This window comes from Sus scrofa, chromosome 4, assembly GCF_054392235.1.
Source record: "Sus scrofa isolate SSC_HxYL_T2T_F1_AM1 chromosome 4, Sscrofa_HxYL_maternal_Yorkshire_Landrace_v2.0, whole genome shotgun sequence".
NCBI classification, from domain to species: Eukaryota; Metazoa; Chordata; class Mammalia; order Artiodactyla; family Suidae; genus Sus; species Sus scrofa.
This window is the reverse complement of record NC_139386.1, coordinates 30870811-30891126: the sequence shown is the minus strand read 5'-3', so window position 1 is coordinate 30891126 and position 20316 is coordinate 30870811. Positions and strand designations below refer to the sequence as shown.

The window sequence follows — 20316 nt, the reverse complement described above, 5'->3', positions numbered from 1 at the left end:
TACCATTACTTATCCAAATGCATCATATGGAAAATTGTTAATTTCGTGTTCTTCCCTTCCTACCTTGCTCCTGTGGAAAGTCAGGTTTCCAGCTGACCGTTTCTTGGATTTAACAAGGTCACTATGATCTTCCTGACTGTCATCCAAAGTGTTGGCAGTCTGATCTAGCTTAGTGACAGATTTCTTGGTTCCTCAGTTTCTTTGTAAAGAGGGCTCTGCCCTTACATGGTGGTGGTTTCTCCCTAAACTAGTAAAATGGAAATAAGATATTTACACAGTTTTCCTTGTGGGTCAGTGGGTTAAGAGCCTGACGTGGAGTCCATGGGGATGTGGGTTTGATCTCTGGCCTCATTCAGTGGGTTAAGGATCCAGCGTTACTGCAACCTGCAGCATGCATCACAGATGTGGCTTGGATCTAATGTTGCTGTGGCTGTGACTTAGGTCATTGGGTGCAGCTCTGATTCAACCCCTAACCCAGGAACTTCTATATGCTGTAGGTATGGCCCTAAAAAAAGAAAAGAAAAGAAAAGAAAAGAAAAGAAAAAAGGAAGAAGATATTTAGATAATAAATATTAAGAAAATAATAATAGCAATATAGAATAATGTAATCACATGAAACTAGAGTCAGGAGGTGGGGGCACAGCATAATTAGCTTGTATAATACTGGGGGTCTCTCTGAGAAAGTGTCATTCAAGATAGACTCATATAATGAGACGCCATAAAAGGAGCCAGGAGAATAGCTGACCAGGTAGAGAGGTAGTAAATGCAAAGGCTGGGAGGTGAAAACAAATTTGGTTTATTCACAAAACAGAAAGAACAGGACTAGACAGAGTAGTAATGGTACAAGATGAAGTCTCAGAGTTAGTCAGCAGCATGATGTACCCTCATAATTAACCTTCGTTTATGCCTAAGAGTGTTGGAATTGTTATTCTTCTGTAATGTAACTCAGTGGTAAATCTGCTATTATTTCTAATAGAGAATAACTTAAATTTATTCTGTACTGCCTAATTTGTAAAAACCTTTACATGCAATCTCATTTTACTTAAAATTCCTTAGCATCGCCATGAAGTAGGCCGGGCTACATTACTTCCATTTGATAGTGAAGGAAGGTGTGGTTTGTAAAACTTGCCTAACAAAGGGACCTGCAAAAGCACCCCTCCCCAGACATACACGCATTCATGTGATCTGATTCCACGTGCATCATCAGAATTGTCCAAAGATCAAAACCATCTTTTAACCCAGATTTGAAATGAACTTGAGGCTTTGGTGTAACTGAAGTTTCCTTATGGCTGAAAAAAAGAGAGACAGAAAAGAGTTGCTACAATAAAAGAAAGGGAAACCTCAGTTTGCTTTAATAGTGTGTGTGTATGTGGGTGTGTGTTTCATATCATAAATTCTTTCAAGGCAAAAAAAATTCTAAAAACTGAAAAAACAATCTGAACATATTAGAAATACTGCAGGGTTGGAGCTATTAAGCATAGAGGCAAGTCAGGGTTATGCAGTTAACCACATATTCATCTTTTTTAATTTTCAAAGTTATTATGTAGAGGTATGATATTTACTGTGTTAGCTAAGAAAACCTCTTTTACCTTTTGTAGATTTGAGGATTATATTTTAACTAGTATTTCCTATTTCTTGCTTATTTGCTCATTATATTTTCTTTCTTTCTTTTTTTTTTTTTGGTCTTTTAAGGCCACACCTGGGGCATATGGAGGTTCCCAGGCTAGGGGTCCAATTGGAACTATAGCCACTGGCCTACACCACCACAGCCACAGCAATGTGAGATCCAAGCCACATCTGCGACCTACACCACAGCTCACAGCAATGCCAGATCCTTAACCCACTGAACGAAGCCAGGGATCGAACCCACATCCTCATGGATGCTGGTCGGGTTCATTAACCGCTGAGCCATGATGGGAACTCCCTTGCTTATTATATTTTCAATTTATTTCTACAGATGTATGACATAGCCTTGATTTTAAAGTTTGGTGGCTTTTCTCTTTTAATTCAGTCCTTTTTCATATTTTTTAATTAATTAATTTTTCATTGGTGTTATGGTTTCCTACCTCCTTCTCTGGATGATTAAATCTTGGTTGTAATTTTTTTTTTTACTTTGAAAGTATCTCATTTTCTTATTTTTTTTAAAAAATCTCTTACACATTTATTTGTTTCACTTAAGGATGTCTTTTTCCCCCCTCTACTTTCTTCTCCAAGTCTAGGAAGCTGCTTTTCTGATTTAATGCTGTAAATCCTTTTAATTATCAAAAAACAACCACTATGATCAAGTCTTAAACTTGAAGAAAAGATCTTATAGTTATTATTCACTATCATCCTGTCACTGTTTCTCAGTTGCAAACACATTTAATAAATTTAATACTGCGAAGATTCAAAAATTCTTTAGAACATTAACAGCTAATTGTCATTGTAAAAATATTTTAAATGATTTATAAATATATATAATAATTAACATATTTTAATTTTTTTTCTGTATTTGTAGGGCCACACATGCGGCATATGGAGGTTCCCAGGCTAGGGGTCTAATTGGAGCTGTAGCCAGCCTACGCCAGAACCACAGCAATGCAGAATCTGAGCCGTGTCTGTGACCTACGCCACAGCTCACCACAATGCTGTATCCTTAACCCACTAAGCGAGGCCAGGGATCGAACCTGCAACCTCATGGTTCCTAGTCGGATTTGTTAACCACTGACCCGCAAAGGGAACTCCAAATTAACATATTTTAGATGCAATATGATTTTTAATGTACTCACCTTTTTAAAGAGCTAGGACACGTATTTTCTTTTATCATTCTAGAATTGCAAATCCAGAAAAGGAGAAAATGCTCAGACTTTTTTGCTCCTCCGTGTCTTCACTCTTCTCTGATAGTTACCTCTCAAGTCAAAGTATATGTTCATGTTATGCAAACAACCGAAATCAAGGCAACAAAGCATGTCTTGTTAATCAATATTGGATTGGAGCACGTGCAGAAAGGGAAGGATTCAGAATAGTAAATTCAGGTATTTCAAAAGAAAACTTGGTTTCTCATACTTTTTTCACAAAGGTGTATATTCAGATGCAGGTATCTAACAGAGTAGTCCTTCTGAATTACCTAGCTCCTGTTATTTTGAGAGAAGAGTGCCCATCGACATGTTTTAAACTTCTTTTGCAGTCCTTTCTCTTTCCAAGCATACATTTTACCATTGATGATCTTCAGCAAAAAATAGTGGAAAGGGACTGTTGCCTTAGAGTGGAAACATTAAATGCTGGGATAAGGAAAATTGGCTTTTTCCAATAGAAAGCGATGAAGCACTAATAAATATGTGGTGGTAAATCAATGGTGGAATGAAATATATTCTGTTTGCATTTTACATCAACTCTACCGTTGTGTGTGATTTACTCCTCTTGAATCAGTGCAGTAGATTGATGATGGTCATCAGCATATGAAGATGACAAAAGTCAGAAAGGTAGTAAACTACCTGAATGTTTTTAGTGTCTGCTTTCTGCTTCTCTCCTGCAGCCGAGAAACAGTCACACTGACATTTAGTTCTCCCAATACCAGCAGGGGACTGACTTGCTGCCTTTTCAGAGATGATTAACACCTTAAGCAACTTGCTCACAAAGACAACCAATCTGAAAAGATTTTCAGTGCGAGTACAATTCATCAGCATGTCTTTTGCCAGGACAGAATGCAGGAAGAGATGGACATTGGAGGAGCAGGGCATCTGCCAACCTGCCAATTTTTTATGAAGATCCCTAGAGTTGCCTTTGGGATTTCCTATATGACTATCATTCATAGTGATTCACTACAAGAATTCCTCGCCGAACTTTTAACCTTCTTCTTCAATGCCCTTCCGACCTATTATCCACACTGCCATCTTAAGGCTCTTTCTAAAACACAGAACTCATTGATTCTCTTTTAAAAATCCTCTAAGAGATTCCATTGCCTGCTACATATAATCCAGATTCCTTCTCATGGCAATACAATCTTTCATGCTTTGGAACCTATCTTCCTAGCATTTCCTGTGTTCTATATCCTCTTCATTGACCTAATTTTAGAAATGCCTGTCCACTGGATCATTGCAAGGGTTCAGTGAGAAGCTGTACATAAAATACCTCATAATAACTAGTATTCATAGAACACCTACTCTCTTACCAGGTTCCAAAGACGGGGCTGAGTGCTTATGTGTACTCTTTCATTTAATCTTCATATAACCATATGAGGTATAGATTCCTTTATAATCTCCATTCTCTAAATGAATTAACAGATTTTTAGAGGTCAGGCAACTTGCCCAAGGTCACACCTTTAGCCAGAAATGGAATTGTAATTTTATCTATCCAACTCCAAAACAATGCTTTTATAGACTTTACGACAGCCTGGCATATTGCCTGGTATACAATTCAGCTTGATAAAATATTCATTTTTGCCTTTAAAAAAACCTATTTCTATAAAACTTTGTCTGGAGAATGACCTTTTTTCCCTTGCTTCCATTTCTCACCAAGGTTAACTGATAAACCACTTCTTTGACTCTTTCTAGATGTTCCAGTCTCCTCTATGCTGTCTTCGTTCATCTTCACACTCAACATATTGTAGTGTAATAAATTGTTGAAATATCTAGTGCCTCCGACCTATGAGCTCTTCCTTGGGTGCAGACACCATATCTTCACTGTCTTTGTTATTTTCAGAGCTGAGCACAATATGCCACACTCAGCAATTGTTGAAAAAATGGAAGAAGTGAAGTAAGCTCTGAAGAGAATTTCAGAATGGGGGGGCTTTTCCCTTTCTCAAAAGTGAAGAAATCCTCCTCCCATTTAATGGGTAACTGTACCAGCTCTCCAAATAACGTTCAACCAGATCATTATGGAGGCGCAGGATCAGACTTACGGAGGTCAGAGGGGATGAAGGACAACAAACCCTCCTTTTCTTCATTCCCCTTTTCCCTCTGTAACATGGACGGATTTTCCTACCACATGGAGAGAGGCAAGGCTGAAGGAGAAGAAGATGGCATTCAGAAAGAGTGAAATGAAAGTTAAGTTTTCTTAAAAAATACTGGTTATGTTTCATGCTAAGTGGACTAAGACTCAAGTCTTAAGCCTTTCCCTCTCCCCAGTCCTTTTTTACATGTTCCAAACACAGTTGTACCTCCATTCACAGCATTTCTCAGAGGTTAGCAAATTAGAAAACACCCCTGAATTCTAAGATCTGAGAACTTAGGGGAGATCAGCCGATAGGCACATGGTCACTGAGTGAGTCAGTGCAAGTCCCAGGAATAGAGTTTGGATCATCTGACTACTAGTTCAGGGTTCTATGCATCCAACTACTGTCATGCCCCCTGAAAGGCCTGATAAAAATAGAGGATGGAACATGATGGAAGATAGAATGAGAAGAATAATGTATGTATATGTATGACTGCTTCACTATGCTGTACAGCAGAAATTAGCACAACATTGTAAATCAACTATAATAATTTTTTTAATTTAACAACAACAACAAAAAGCAGAGGATAATATCAATGGAGAAGTAAATCATTGTCATTGCCAGTGCTCATATTCTGTTTTTCCCCCACTTAATAGAATAAGAGTTTTAAACTCATAAATGCATATGTTCTCTTGACTAGTGTGTAATATTATGTCAAGAATACCACTGGGAATTCTGATGTGACTCAGCAGTAATGAACCTGACTAGTATCCATGAGAATGTCGGTTTGATCCCTGGCCTCGCTTAGTGGGTTAAGGAGCAGGCGTTGCCGGGAGCTGTGGCTCCGATTCAACCCCTAGCCTGGGAACTTCCATGTGCCACAGGTGTGGCCCTAAAAAGACAAAAAAAGAAAAGAATACTGATGAAGAAATATTTCTGAAATTTACATTGTCCCCTAAAATTTAAAGAACCGATATATATATATCAGCACAAAAGTATTTCTTAAATTATAAAATGAATCAAATAAGTATCCATTGACCATCATTAGTCTATATGAAGAAGAAGGTAAACATCATTTTTAATAAACCATTTCGTTTTTCTTTTTAGTTTGTGTGGTGGGACCCTCCACCCCTAAGTGTTGTCCAATAATCTAAGGTCTAAAGCAGATTTGTCGCGCTGGGGGAAGATGGTAATAATTTCCCTTAGTCGTTGTGATCTAATGCAATATGATATATCTACAAGTTATAATCCCCTGTCTTAAGAGAGTGAAACCCCTGCTCTGTCTTAGGAGTTTGTATGTGGCCCTTAGCATCTCACCCATCTGACCCCCTTTGTCTCCTCTTTGTATAGGGAAATGGTGTCTTACCTTTCTCTGAAGAGATGAAAGTCAGCTAATACCTGGGTTTAGTTTCTTGCACTGCTGCCTGTACAACAGTAGATAAAGCCATTGATCCTCTTTTACCCCTGATTTCTTCATCTGCAACAGAGGGATAACATTACTCTCCTTCCCTGCAAGGTTCTTGCAAAGATTAATGACAGAAGTGTACACGTGGGCTTAAATCATCGAATCCTGAAACTGAAGGACCTTCCCAAGGTGAATCTACCTCACCATTTTTCAGCTAAGTCTGAGGCCCAGACATGGTAAATGGTGGGCCCAAGATCAGTTAGCCCATGAATTGTACAGCTGAGGCTAGAAACTGAGTCCTTTGCTTGAGTGTGCTTTTGTTTTTTTCACTTGATAGGCACTTGAGCTGCACATGAAAGGAATTAAAGGCTATGGTAGAATGATCTCAAAGAGGAAGTAGGTTTTTCATGCCAAGGACACGACAGCGAATGAGAAAAGACAAGAGGGAGATACAGGAAGAATATTTATTACAGGATTTACAGGATGTCAAAGAAACATTAAAACATGAAAAACTTAATTGCCCAATTTATATTAATAGTTAAAATATCTACTAATGTAGATATTTTTGTCTTTTTGTTTTGGTTTTTTTTTTTTTTTTTGCTTTTGTTTTGTTTTGTTTGGCTGTACCTGCGGCATATGTAAATTCCCAGGCCAGGGATCAAATATGAACCCCAGCTGTAAGCTACACCAGAGCGGCAGCAACTCCAGATCCTTAATCCACTGCACTGGGCTGGGGATCAAACCCAAGCCACCACGGAGACAACACTGGATCCTTAACCTGCTGTGCCACAGTGGGAACTCCAATATTTTTTAAATGTATAGAATTATCACCAAAAAACATTCCTTGCCATCCCTGTTTTAAGCTTTATTGAAGTATAGTTGATTTACAATATTATGATAATTTCTGCTGTACAACAGTGATTCAGTTATACATATACCCACATCCATTCTTTTTCAGGTTCTTCTAATTCTAGGACTAGGAAGGTCTTCAAACTGAGCACCAAACCCCTGCTTGGTGCTGTGTTGCTGCCTGTGCTGGCTGAGGGTGGAGGGTATATGAGGAAGAAGTTAAAGGGGCTGAGCTGGCGATAAGAGTGGCTGCTTGGATTAGATGAGGAATACCAGAGCAACCTCTCACTCGCAAATGATTTTTTCAGTGCTTTCCAACTTGAGAGGTTCAACTGGATTTACAGGTCCCTCTTACAAAATGCAAATATTTTCTTAAAATGATGCTTACATCCCCATAAATTACTTCCATGACAGCAGGTCTATATTTCTCCTCTAATCACATCAGCTTTGCTTGGTGGTGGAGAGGTGGAAGACAATGTAACTGAGAGCTTAGAGCCCTTAGCAAAGGGCAGGCCTAGATAGGAGTAGAATGCTAGATACCAAAGGTTACAGAGTGCCAGGAGGCAAAATAAGCTCATTGGATAAGGAAAAAAAAAAAAAAGTGGTGAGAAATGCTAAAAACAGCCTTTGGCTACTCAGTTTTGTTGCTAAAGGTTATAGAGGTAACCAATTAAAATTCAAGATGTGACACTACCCTTTTTTTCATGCTCTAAGACTTGATGTTGAATGTTATTTTCATGGGTACTAGGACTAGGAACGAGTCAAGTTTATAGTCTAGGATTAGCATACACCATAATCTAAAAGAGGTAATAGCAAGATTTACAGAGCTGGAAACTGAGAACCTAAATTCAAATTCCTACTCTAATAGTGAGGAGTTGCATTCCCCTGTGAGTAAAGACTCCTGATGACATTTATCTAAACACATAAAGCTTTATTTTTCTCCTGTGTGAAGAAGTCCAGAAATAGGCGATCACTGATAAAGGTTCAGGCTGTCAAGGCTGGAGGCTCTTTAAAATTTTCTTAGCCTTTTCCTCATGGTTCTAAGAGAGCTATAATAGCTCCTGCCATCACATCCACCTTCCATATAGGGGGAAGGTTGAGCCAGAAAGGAGGAGCACCTGTATCACTGAAGCAAAAACTTCTAGTAGACTTCAGCTCATGTCTTAGTGTACCCAGAACTAGATCACAGAGCCACCTAGAAAAAGATAGTGAAAAATTATATTTTTTTTTTGCTAAACATATTATCATTCCAAATAGAAACAGGAAGGAAGAAGGGAAGAATGAATATTTGGTAGTTAGCAGTCTTGGACAGAGCAGCCTTAATTAGAGGAAAATAAATGAGAGTTTTAGCAAAATGAAAAGCAAAAAAGTAATATATAAATATAAGGTTGATTTATTAAAAAGGTAAAAGAAGGGAAGAAGTTGTGTTTTCAGAAGAAAGAGACTCAATACATGCCTTTCTTCTCTGGTCATAAGAGTAAAATAAGCATAAATTAATTAAAACTCCATGGTGGGCATTTTTTAAATATATCAGTAGGAAATTAAAATCTTAACCTTAAAATATACCATCTGCAAATTACTCTTTTTTCCTTTTTTTTTTGCTTTTTTTTTTCCTTTGCTTTTTTTTTTTTTTTTTTTTTTTTTTTTTTTTTTTTTTTTTTTTTGCTTTTTAGGGCCACACGCAGAGCATATGGAGGTTCCCAGGCTAGGGGTCTAATTGGAGCTATAGCTGCCGGCCACAGCCACAGCCACAGCAACTCCAGATTCTAGCCTCATCTGCAACCCAAACCACGCTCAGGCAATGCCGGATCCTTAACCCACTGAGCGAGGCCAGGGATAGAACCTACAACGTCATGGTTCTTAGTTGGATTTGTTTCCACTGTGCCACAACAGGAACTCCTGCAAATTATTCTTAAATCCATAAACTCTATGAACTCTTGCCATTTGACTAGTCATAATGCAACCCAAATATGGTCTCAGAGCATCTTGAAAGTTGGGTCAGATATGCCCACCCACTGGAAGACAGTTAAAATATTTCTATCTGAAAATCCCTTTTGTGGAGAGCTAATTAAAATATATTTTTTTCAAAGAAAGGAGTGAGAGTGGAGCACTGAATTTTAAAAGTAAAACCAGGAGTTCCCGTTGTGGCGCAGTGGTTAACGAATCCGACTAGGAACCATGAGGTTGCGGGTTCGATCCCTGCCCTTGCTCAGTGGGTTAAGGATCCGGAGTTGCCGTGAGCTGTGGTGTAGGTTGAAGACGCGGCTTGGATCCCATGTTGCGGTGGCTCTGGTGTAGGCTGGTGGCTGCAGCTCCGATTCGACCCCTAGCCTGGGAACCTCCATATGCCACGGGAGCGGCCCAAGAAATAGCAAAAAGACAAAAAATAAAATAAAATAAAATAAAATAAAAGCAAAACCAAATGGTATGATTTTTTGTATTCAAGATTACAAGAACCTCAGACTTTTCTAGTGTAAAAACATTTATCCTTTGTCAGGCTGACAGTGTTCTACATTGAAAGGTATTTTTCAATAGAATCATGTGTTAAAAATTTTAGTTCCAGGAGTTCCTGTCTTAGCTCAGTGGTTCACGAATCTGACTAGCATCCATGAGGACGCAGGTTCAATCCCTGGCCTTTCTCAGTGGGTTAAGGACCTGGCATTGCCATGAGCTGTGGTGTAGGTTGCAGACACGGCTGAGATCCTGCACTGCTGTGGCTGTGGCATAGGCCAGCAGCTACAGCTCTGATTTGACCCCTAGCCTGGGAACCTCCATATGCCATGGTTGCGGCCCTAAAAAGCAAAAAAAAAGTCCAAAAAATTTTTTTTAGTTTCAGAAGTATATTACTGTATAATTTATCAAGGAAAGATATCAGCAACAGCAAAACTCTATAGCAACCACTGCTAACAAATAAAACAACCAACTCTTAAGAACTAGGATAGACCTAAGATTAGTAAAGGCATTTATTTTCTTGAACGTTTGAGGTCACTACCAGGACATTATGTTTTGGTTTTGTTGTTGTCGTTGTTGTTGTTTTCATTTTTAATGTTTTATTGAAGTATAGTTGATTTACAAAGTTGTGATAAGGTTGTGATAATTTTTGCTGTATAACAAAATGATTTTCAATTATACATGTACACACATCCATTCTTTTTCAGATTTTTTTACCACATAGGTTATCACGCAATGGTGGGTAGAGTTCCCTGTGCTCTACAGCAGGTCCCCACTGGTCAGTCATTCCACATACTTCAGTATGCATTTGCCAGTCCCAACCCCGAGTCTAGCCCTCCACCGCACCCCCACCCCCGTCTGTCCCCTTTGGTAACCAGATGTTTTCTTTCGTTTTTAACTTCCCTGTTTTCTTTCACTCTGTAGCTATCTTATGATTCTAGGGCAGAGTGGTTAGGGGTGGAGAGCAATAGACCTCTTGCTAGTTTGTGAATAGAATCTAGTGGAGCCAATATTCAGTAAGTGAATGGGACAGCTAAATAGAAATTTCTGGAAATAACCTATAGCAATACGCTCAAGAAAAGATTAGACCAGTTCCCTCTGGAGGGTTTTTTTCTGGCCTTTTGCTGTATGAAATGGGACCTCAAGTGTAAAGCCTGGAAGAATACACCAGGAGGCCAGCAGAGCAAGGGAGATGCTTCTGGATCAGAGGAAATGGTTATCAGGCACAGAAATCATTAGAGAAAGAGAAAATACTGATTAAATATCTCAAATACAGGTACAAGATCAGTTTGTGAGTGGTAGGAGATGAAGAGCAAGAAGGAGAAATGGGAGACTCTGGAACTGTTGGGAGTTTTTTAGGCTGGAATCTGCACAGACACAATTATATTCTTTAGTTTTCTAAAATCTCACAACAATTTTATAGTGATTCTTTTTTATAGTAGTGATGCTTAATAGCACTATATGAGGATGTTAACCAAACTGTTTTTACATATGTATGGATGAAACATGAAATTAAGACGACAAATTAAATGTCTTCAGAAAATAGTCACCCTTGGGAGTTCCCACTGTGGAGCAGCAGAAACACACCTGGTTATCCATGAGGATGCAGGTTCAATCACTGGCCTCACTCAGTGGGTTAAGGATCCAGCGTTGCTATGAGCTCTGGTGTAGTTTGCAGACAGGGCTTGGATTCTAAGTTGCTGTGATGGTGGCTGGGAACTGCCACATGCCTCAGGTGTGGCCCTAAAAAGCAAAAAAAAAAAAAAAAAAAAAAGCAAAAATACTTACCCTTGAACTGTTATGCATCTTCTTTTGCATTTACCTAACAGTATTTTGGAGGCACACATGAGAAAAAAATCTGTCAAAATATCTTTGTGGCTTTAATTTTAAGTAATTACAAATTGAATTGTAAAAAGTAGAATATTTCATGGATATGAGTCTAGATCGAGAACACTCATGAACATGTAATATGTTTTTGTTGTGTTCTATTAGTATTAATTCACTTCATTTAACAAATATTTATTGAATGTCTACTATGTGCTAATAATGAGTTAGGTCATGTGATAAAAGATGATAATCAGTCTACTAAGAAAGATTTGATCCCAATAAGAATATATAAATGCTCAATAATTTTCAACACACATTTACGTGAGAACATATTACTGATACATTGATGTAATTTATTTTTTATTTTTGGCCGCATCTGTGGCATGAGGAAGTTCCCAGACCAGGAATCAAACCCATGCCACAGCAGTTGTAATGGCAGATCCTCGACCTTCTGAGCCACCAGGGAACTCCCTGATACTGTGATTTAATTACCAGATGAAAACAATCCCTCAGTAAAGTTTTAGCCTTCTGTTCTGAGGAAATTGCAATGTATGCTTTTTATTATAACACCTTATATACTGCTATATCTCTCACCAGGATAAAGTGCAAAAAATATGTTAAATACTTGCAGTTTGGAAACTGAAATAAAATCATAGACACTGGGAATATTTTAGTTCACATCCTAGACAAAAAGGCAGAAAATATTACTCATTGAGAACATGTTATTGATATGGTCCCTAAACCTAAATAGTTTGCAAAGATCGGTTTCCTAGGAGCTGTAGATCTTGCAAATATAGAGCATGAAGAAAGATATAACATGATCCAATAAGGCTGACCCATCAGATTTTAATAAAAGCTTGGGGGATAATAAAATAGTATTTTTATGCTTAATGTGAAAACATATTACCTTCAAATGTGATCACAAATACATACTAGCTTTATACTGTCATCCATTGTTGGAGTGATTGATCAATAACACATGTTCTGTGCCTTTTATCTTCATATGGAAAACTGCTGTGGCATAAATTATGTTTATAAAATGCTACTTGGTTTCTAGATAGTCTTATTCCATCTAATTCCTTTTTATGTTTGGCTTTTAATCAATAATTTCAGGCTAAATGCAGGCAGATGTCTGAAAATGAAACAAGTTGTTCAATGAAATGGTCTATTATCTGATAATAGATGAATTGTCATTGTTGGCTTATGCTTATTTTGTATTGATCTGGTTTAGGTGCTATGTGTATTGTGTGTATATATATGTGTGTGTGTGTGTATTACATGTGTTGAGATACTCTGAATGTGTGTTTGTATTATAGCTACAGAAAAAGGGGGAGCACTTTTTATATACCATCCTCCTTTTTTCATTTAATTTTTTGCTGCATTTTTTAAATTAGACATAATTCTCTAGTCTACCATATGATAGTCTAGTTATTTAGTCTGCCATATTTAGTTATTCTTTACTTGTATCACATATAAATACTGATTCCAAAACACTGCATAATTGTAAAATTGTGGTAATATCACTACACTTCTGTTGCCATTTGGCTGTCTTGCAAATAACTCTTCAAAAGTAATTGGCTGTCAGCCAGAGAAAGACAAATATCATATGGTATCACTTATATGTGGACTCTAATAAAAAATGATACAAAAACGCTTAATTTCTAAAGCAGAAACTCACAGATTTCAAAACCAATCTTGTGTGGTTACCATAGGTGGAACTGCTGGGGGCGGAGGAAGAATTGGGAGACTGGGAATGACTGAATAAAATAGATGATTAACCAGAACCTCCTGCATAGCAGAGGAAAATCCATGTAATAAGCTATATGGGAAAAAAGAATGGATATATTTACATGAATGACTGATTCATTTTGCTGTACACCTGAAACTAATACAACACTGTAAATCAACTATACTCCAATAAAATTAAATTTTTTAAAAAAATAGTAGGCTTTCATAATATTCTCTTCAATTATTTTGCTTTGGTCCTAGGACTCTGCCAATTCTACCTTCTTATCTTACTCTCCATATTATTAATCTAAGAGACTGCATCTCCGAAACAAACATATTCATTGCCTCAGAGGAAAGACATCTGAGAAAATCAAGCTCAAATGGAAAAGAAAAAAGAGCAAAATGTAGAACAATGTTGGGCTCATTGCCTAATTTATTTTTGGCCCCGATCATCTGGGCAGCACTTGCTTGCTTTGAAAGATGACTCTAAGTGACTCTGTGCTGATGGAATTTATTATAAAGAAAGGAATAATTTACAAGTCATGGATTCAACTTACAATTGCAGACTTCTTATCCATATAAATCATGTGCTCTGTTCATAGAGTCAGTCATAAAAAACTTCAGAGTGAACTGTGCTGCTTTGGATCGACCTCGCTTCCTTCTCTAGCTTCTTAGATTTCCCAAAGTATCAAGTTTAATTTAGGGTTTCTCTCCAAATGTCACAAGCCTAAAAGAGAGAGAGGGAGATATCAGAGTGTTCCATCAGCTCAACTTGAGTAACTGAAGATTTAGTCTCTGACTAAACCCTAGTCTTCATATCAAAATATTACTGGTAACACACCAAAAAGCTATGTAGTTCACATAGGATTTATATGAATAAACAAGTTTCCTTAGTTTTTCTTTTTCTTTTTACTTTTCTTTCTTTGTGTGCGTGCGTGTCTGTGTGTGTGTGTGTGTGTGTGTGTGTGTGTGTGTGTGTGTGTGTGTATTTAGGGCTGCACCCACAGCATATGGAAGTTCCCAGGCTGGGGGTTGAATCAGATCTGCAGCTGCCAGCCTACACCACAGACACGGCAACATAGGACTGAGCCACATCTGTGATCCATACCACAGCTCATGGCAACACTGGATCCTTAACCCACTGAGGCCAGGTATCAAACATCAAACACGCACCCTTATGGAAACCGGTCTGGTTTGCTACTGCTGAGCCACATCAGGAATTCCTTTTCAGTTTTGCAGTATCCACTTAAGATGGTTGATTTGGAACCATTTACTATTGTACACTTTTATCACCCAGATTTTTATTATGAACTGCTAAGAACCAATACTTTTTTGAAAGATGTACTTGGATGAGTTGATACAAGATTTTTAAAAAACTTGTTTAAACCTAAATATCCATCAACAGATGGAAGATGTGGTATATATATATGCAATGGAATACTACTCAGCCATAAAAAAAGAATGAAATGATGTCATTTTCAGCAACATGAATGCGACTAGAGATTATTATAATAAGTGAAGTAAGTCAGAAAGAGAAAGAAATACTGTATGATATCACTTATATGTAGAATCTAAAATATGGCACAAATGATCCTATCTATAAAACAGACTCACAAACATGGAGAACATACTTATAGTTGCTAAGGGGAAAGAGGGAGGGAGTGGGATGGGCTAGGAGTTTGGGATTGGTAGATACAAACTATTACATTTAGAATTGATAGACAGTAAGTTTCTCCTGTATAGTACAGAGAACTGTTTCTAATCTCCTGGGATAGATCATAATGGAAAATAATATTAAAAAAGAAATTATACATATATATGTATAACTGAGTCACTGCTGCATGACAGAAATTGGTACAACATTTTAAATCAACTATAATTTTTTAAATGTAATGAAAAGTCTTATTTGTAGGCCTTATAAGCTATGATACCCTTAAAAGGAAATTAAAATATGAAAAATAAATCCTCCAAAACCTAATAATATTCTCCCTCTTAGGGTTCAGCCTAGTTATATAGTCTGCACTGTGCGAAAGAAGAGAAAAGCTATAGCTGATTTATAGGGGAGCCTAAAATGAACAAAGAGCTGAAAAGTGAGTTTTAGGACTTAGAAGAAAAGTCCCAGAAGCTAAAATATTTTAACTTGGGAGTATAAAGATTGAAAAATCCATAAAAAATAATAACAGCTTGCATTTACCAAATATTTGTTCCATTTTTCACAGTTAGTCTATAAGAGGATATTATTATTATTTTACCTATTTTACAGATGAGAAAACTGAGGCTTGGGGAAAATTCATTTATGCAAAGTCACGTAAATAGTATGTGATGGACGTGAAGTTGAATCATAGAAATCTGACTCTAGAGCCAGCTCTTCATCATAAGAGCACCATGAAGCATATGATATTTATACTAATTGAATAGTGATTTGAATCAGAGATCACTCCTTAATATGTTTTTATAAAAAGAGATGCGCTTGAAATTATTCAAGTTTTGGAGCCACTCTCATTTGCAGAAAGTAAGGGTTTCAAGTTAAAGAGGAACAAGTTAAATAATATCACAGAGAAATAAACATGGAAATTCAGACCATGGGACATAACCCGGAATCATTGACCTGTTTCTGCAACAAGCCATTGGCCTATAAAAAAATAATAATAATAAAAATAAAAAATAAACAACAACAACAAAACAAAAAAATCAGTGGAGCCTTTACTAGAATCTTAACTGCTTCAAATGTAGCAATGCTGACACCACTGAAAGATTATTAGTATCTTCAGTCCTGCCCCAAGTCCTGAATCTTAATATCTCTAAGTGATTAATTTGCACATTAGGATTTAAGAAGCACTGGTCTAGATGACTAGAGACTTAACTAATTATAATAGGTAGACCTTATTCGGATCATGATTCAACAAGCCAACTGCAAAATGACATTTTCATTGATTGGAAAATTGAGCATGGACTAGTTTTTGGGTTTGGAGTGCTAACTTTACTAGGTATAATAATGGCACCTAATGGTTAAACATGAATGTCCAAATCTTTTAAAATTTAGACATGTACACACCAAGATATGCAGAAGTGAAATGATAAGGCTAGAATTTGCTTTAAAATGCTTTGGCAAAGACAGTAGCAAAAGCATACTACCTAGCGAGTGATATAGGTGTGGCAGTCTTAAAAATTGTTGAATCTGTGTGATTGGTCATTCTGCTCTTCTGTCTGCTTTTGAATATGTTACAATATTTCATAAATTTTAAAAAATTATTCAAATAAACAGGCCTATGCCCTAGAAATTTTATAAGTAACTGAAAGAAGTTTCTTATAGTAAAAAAAAGGTTAATCATTTAACAGAATGCCGGAGAATCTTTCTCCAAATAATAGCACACATTTTTCGGTCTATGGGACTTTATTTATTTATTTATTTATTTATTTAGCTTTTTAGGGCCGCACCCAGAGCATACATAGGTTCCCAGGTTAGGGGTCGAATCAGAGCTGCCACTGCCGGCCTACACCATAGCCACAGTAACGCAGGATCCACGCCATGTCTGCAACCTACACCACAGCTCAGGCCACGTCGGATCCTTAGCCCACTGAACAAGTCCAGGGATCGAACCCACAACCTCATGATTTCCAGTTGGATTCGTTACCGCTGTGCCTCAATGGGAACTCCTACGGGCCATTTTAGATATAGCCCTGGTATACACCAGATGACTTAAAAAATCTGCCAAGCTTCCTTTCTCAACAATGATTCTGTGATAGGTGTTATACTTTGTGAATACTTTGGGCCATTGATCTTAGGTTTCATGCCTTTGTTGTGTTTAAAAACAAGAAAAAGCAGTTGATGATGCTTTTGTTCTAGACCTGTATTTCCTCTCTTGTGGCATTCTTCATTTCAGCGACCGACTGATGGAATGTTGAGCTACGTAGTCATCCAAATCAAGCATTTAATAGAGAGTCCTGTACTCCTCTCATTCTGCTAAGAGTCTATGCTTATAACTGCACACTAAGGGCTCTTGATGTTATGTGACCAATAGGAAACTCTTCAAGCTGGTATGTATTTGTCACATAAAAAGGCGTTCCTTTCAACATCATATAAACCCTTGATGTACTTAACCACTGCAAAGCATTTCATTCTTTGTTTCTGGAGAAGAGGGCAAAAGAGAATTCCACACATTGTTATAAAGAGAAATCAAGTACTTTTGCTCCTTACTAAATGATTATATTTGTGGTAATATATTTTTTTTAATTTTCTGGCTCCTTCCTATAGATACCTAAGGATGGTTCTCCAAGACTAAATAATAAAATCTGCCAACATCCCTGGATGTAGACATTATACTGTTTAAAGATGAACAAATGACACCTGACTGGTTTAGTAGGTGCCTTGTGTTTATAGAGTGAGTCAGTGGGTGAGCAAGAAGTTGCTTCCAGAAACCTTCCCATTTGAACCACAAGTAGTTTTCCCTATATGGCTCTATATTTTGGTCTGTTGGTTTGGGTTTTGTGGAATAACTAGAGCGTCTAAGGTTTTCCTTTGACAAATGGGTATTTGGAGGAATCAGTGAGTAATGGGCTCATGGAGGGGATTTGGGGTATGACTCTGAATCAGAGAGTGGCTAACATGCAGATGCTGCTGCTTAAACTTCTCTAATTTAGGTTATGCCCCAAGAGGCTCCCTATTTATAAGAGGCTGCACCTTTGAATGTGTGGGATGTTCAATTTTATAGACACAGGTTCTTTTCTCTCCCTCTTCCTATTCTTCCTGGCAAATACCCAGTCACCTAGTCTTTCTGTCTCTGTTCTTTCCACAAGAGCAGGCTCTGCATGAAATTTTCTGTATTCCTCATTAGCTCTCAGTATAAGCAAAAACCTGTTATTCAAACCGTGATCTTTATTGTTGTTGAAGGATAGTTGATATTCAATGTTGTATTAGTTTCTGCTGTACAGCAAAGTGATTCAGGTGTGTGTGTGTGTGTTCTTTTTCATATTCTTTTCCATTATGGTTTATTACAGAATGTTGTTTGAGTATGGTTCCCTTTTCTATACAGTAGGACCTTGATGTTTACTTTATATATAGTAGTTTGTATCTGCTAATCCCAAACTCCTAATTTATCCCTCCCTAACTTCCCTTCCTCTTTGGTGACCATAAAATTTGTCTTCGCTCTCTGTAAGTCTGCCTGTGGTTTGTAAGTAAGTTCATTTATATCATATTTTAGATTCTACATATAAGTGATACCATATGATATTGTATTCCTCTGACTTCACTTAGTGCAATAACCTCTAGGTCCATCTATGTTGCTGCAAATGGCATTATTTTCTTTTTATGGCTGAGTAGTATTCCACTGTATAAATATATCACATCTTTTTTATCCATTCATTTGTCAATGGACATTTAGGTTGTATTCATGTCTTAGCTATTGAAAATAGTGCTGCTGTGAACATTGGGGTACATTATCTTTTCTAATTAGAGTTTTCATCTTTTGGGGGGTACATGCCCAGGAGTGGGATTGCTGGATCATATGGTAACTCTATTTTTAGTGTTTCAAGGACCTCCATACTGTTTTCCACAGTGGCTGTGTCAGTTTACATTTTTACCAACAGTATGGGTAGGTTCCCTTTTCTCCACACCCTCTGTAGCATTTATTTGTAGACTTTTTGATCATAGCCATTCTGACTGGTGTGAGATGAAACCTCATTGTAGTTTTGATTTGCATTTCTCTAATAATTAGCAATGGTGAGCATCTTTTCATGTGCCTATTGGCCATCTATATGTCTTCTTTGAAAAAATCTCTATTTAGGTTTTCTACCCATTTTTTTATTGGCAAACTCTGATCTTTTGGCATTCTGCAAACATGTACCCCTCAGGTTGTCTGTTCTGCTATAGCACAGTATTTAAAATCTCTGGCTGGATAATTGTAATTAGAATAACTTGTTGTTTTTCTTAATCTTGCTGCTACTGTTGAAATTATTTATTATAAAATATAGCTATTTCAAAAGCTCTAAAATACCTTTATTACTGTCAATAGATTTGATAGAAAGCGTGATGCAAAGTTTCATGGCCCAAAGAATTAATAAATATAGCAAAAATTGTATATCCTTTTGCTATTTTATTTATTTACTTGTCTTTTTGTCTTTTCTAGGGCTACATTGCAGCATATGGAGGTTCCCAGGCTAGGGATCTAATCGGAGCTGTAGCCGCTGGCCTATGACAGAGCCATAGCAACATGGGATCCAAGCTGCATCTGCAACCTACACCACAGCTCACAGCAACGCTGGATCCTTAATCCACTGAGCAAGGCCAGGGATCGAACATGCAACCTCATCGTTGCTAGTCGGATTTGTTAACCACTGAGCCATGAAGGGAACTCCTCCTTTTGCTGTTTTAAAAGAATATCATTATATCAAAAGAAAAGACTACTCTGTGCGTCTATACACATGTGTATATCCCAAATGGGTTCTATTTGAGAAATAAGGAGGTTAGAGAGTACTGTTTAAGGATAATTTTCCCCAAAAAAAATGAAACATTGAGACTGATATAAAAAAGAACACATTAAGTATTTTATTTAACTCATTAATGAAGGAAGCACTAAGATGTTACAAACAATTTTTTTTTCCTTTTTTTTAGGGCTGTACCCATGGCATATGGAGGTTCCCAGGCTAGGGGTTGAATCAGAGCTACAGCTGCTGGCCTATACCACAGCTACAGCAATGCAGGATCCTTAACCCACTGAGTGAGACCAGGGCTTGAACCTGCACCCTCAAGGTTACTAGTCAAATTTGTTTCTGCTGCACCACAGAACTCCTACAACCAATTTAAAGGAGAGTTGAAACAGAGGTACTTGCAGAACAGAATGATTGGAATGATTGTGCAGATGGTGTCATATTCTGTTGGTTAAGAAAGTCAATTCAAAGTCTCCTGGACAGAATTTGCATAAACAAGAATGTCTTTGTTTATAGACAAGAATAATTTTGCATAAGCTATCAGCTTGTATTCTTTATAGAGTTGTAAACTAGCTTCCATAGAATCAAAATCAGACAATCCAGTAGAGTGTACTCTCTAGACATTGCAGAGTTTTCCACTGAAGCACAGAATTATTTTTCCTTACAGAACTACATCCCTGAGTGCATTGTTACTCTCAGTGATGCTCTATAATCAACA

General features: G+C 37.4%; 1 protein-coding gene and 1 long non-coding RNA gene across 24 annotated transcripts in view; one reads left to right on the top strand and one right to left on the bottom strand.

Annotated features, from left to right (window-relative positions):
- LOC106510005 (uncharacterized) overlaps positions 1 to 202 on the bottom strand; it is a 77122-nt gene extending 76920 nt beyond the window's left edge. For all 3 annotated transcript variants that reach the window (XR_001308091.3, XR_014843517.1, XR_014843518.1), the window contains exon 1: positions 64 to 202. This is a non-coding gene — a long non-coding RNA (uncharacterized LOC106510005). The remainder of the gene's footprint in view (positions 1 to 63) is intronic.
- The window catches only part of OXR1 (oxidation resistance 1), a 519861-nt gene that overhangs the window by 380050 nt on the left and 119495 nt on the right, over positions 1 to 20316 (top strand). The window lies entirely within an intron of this gene.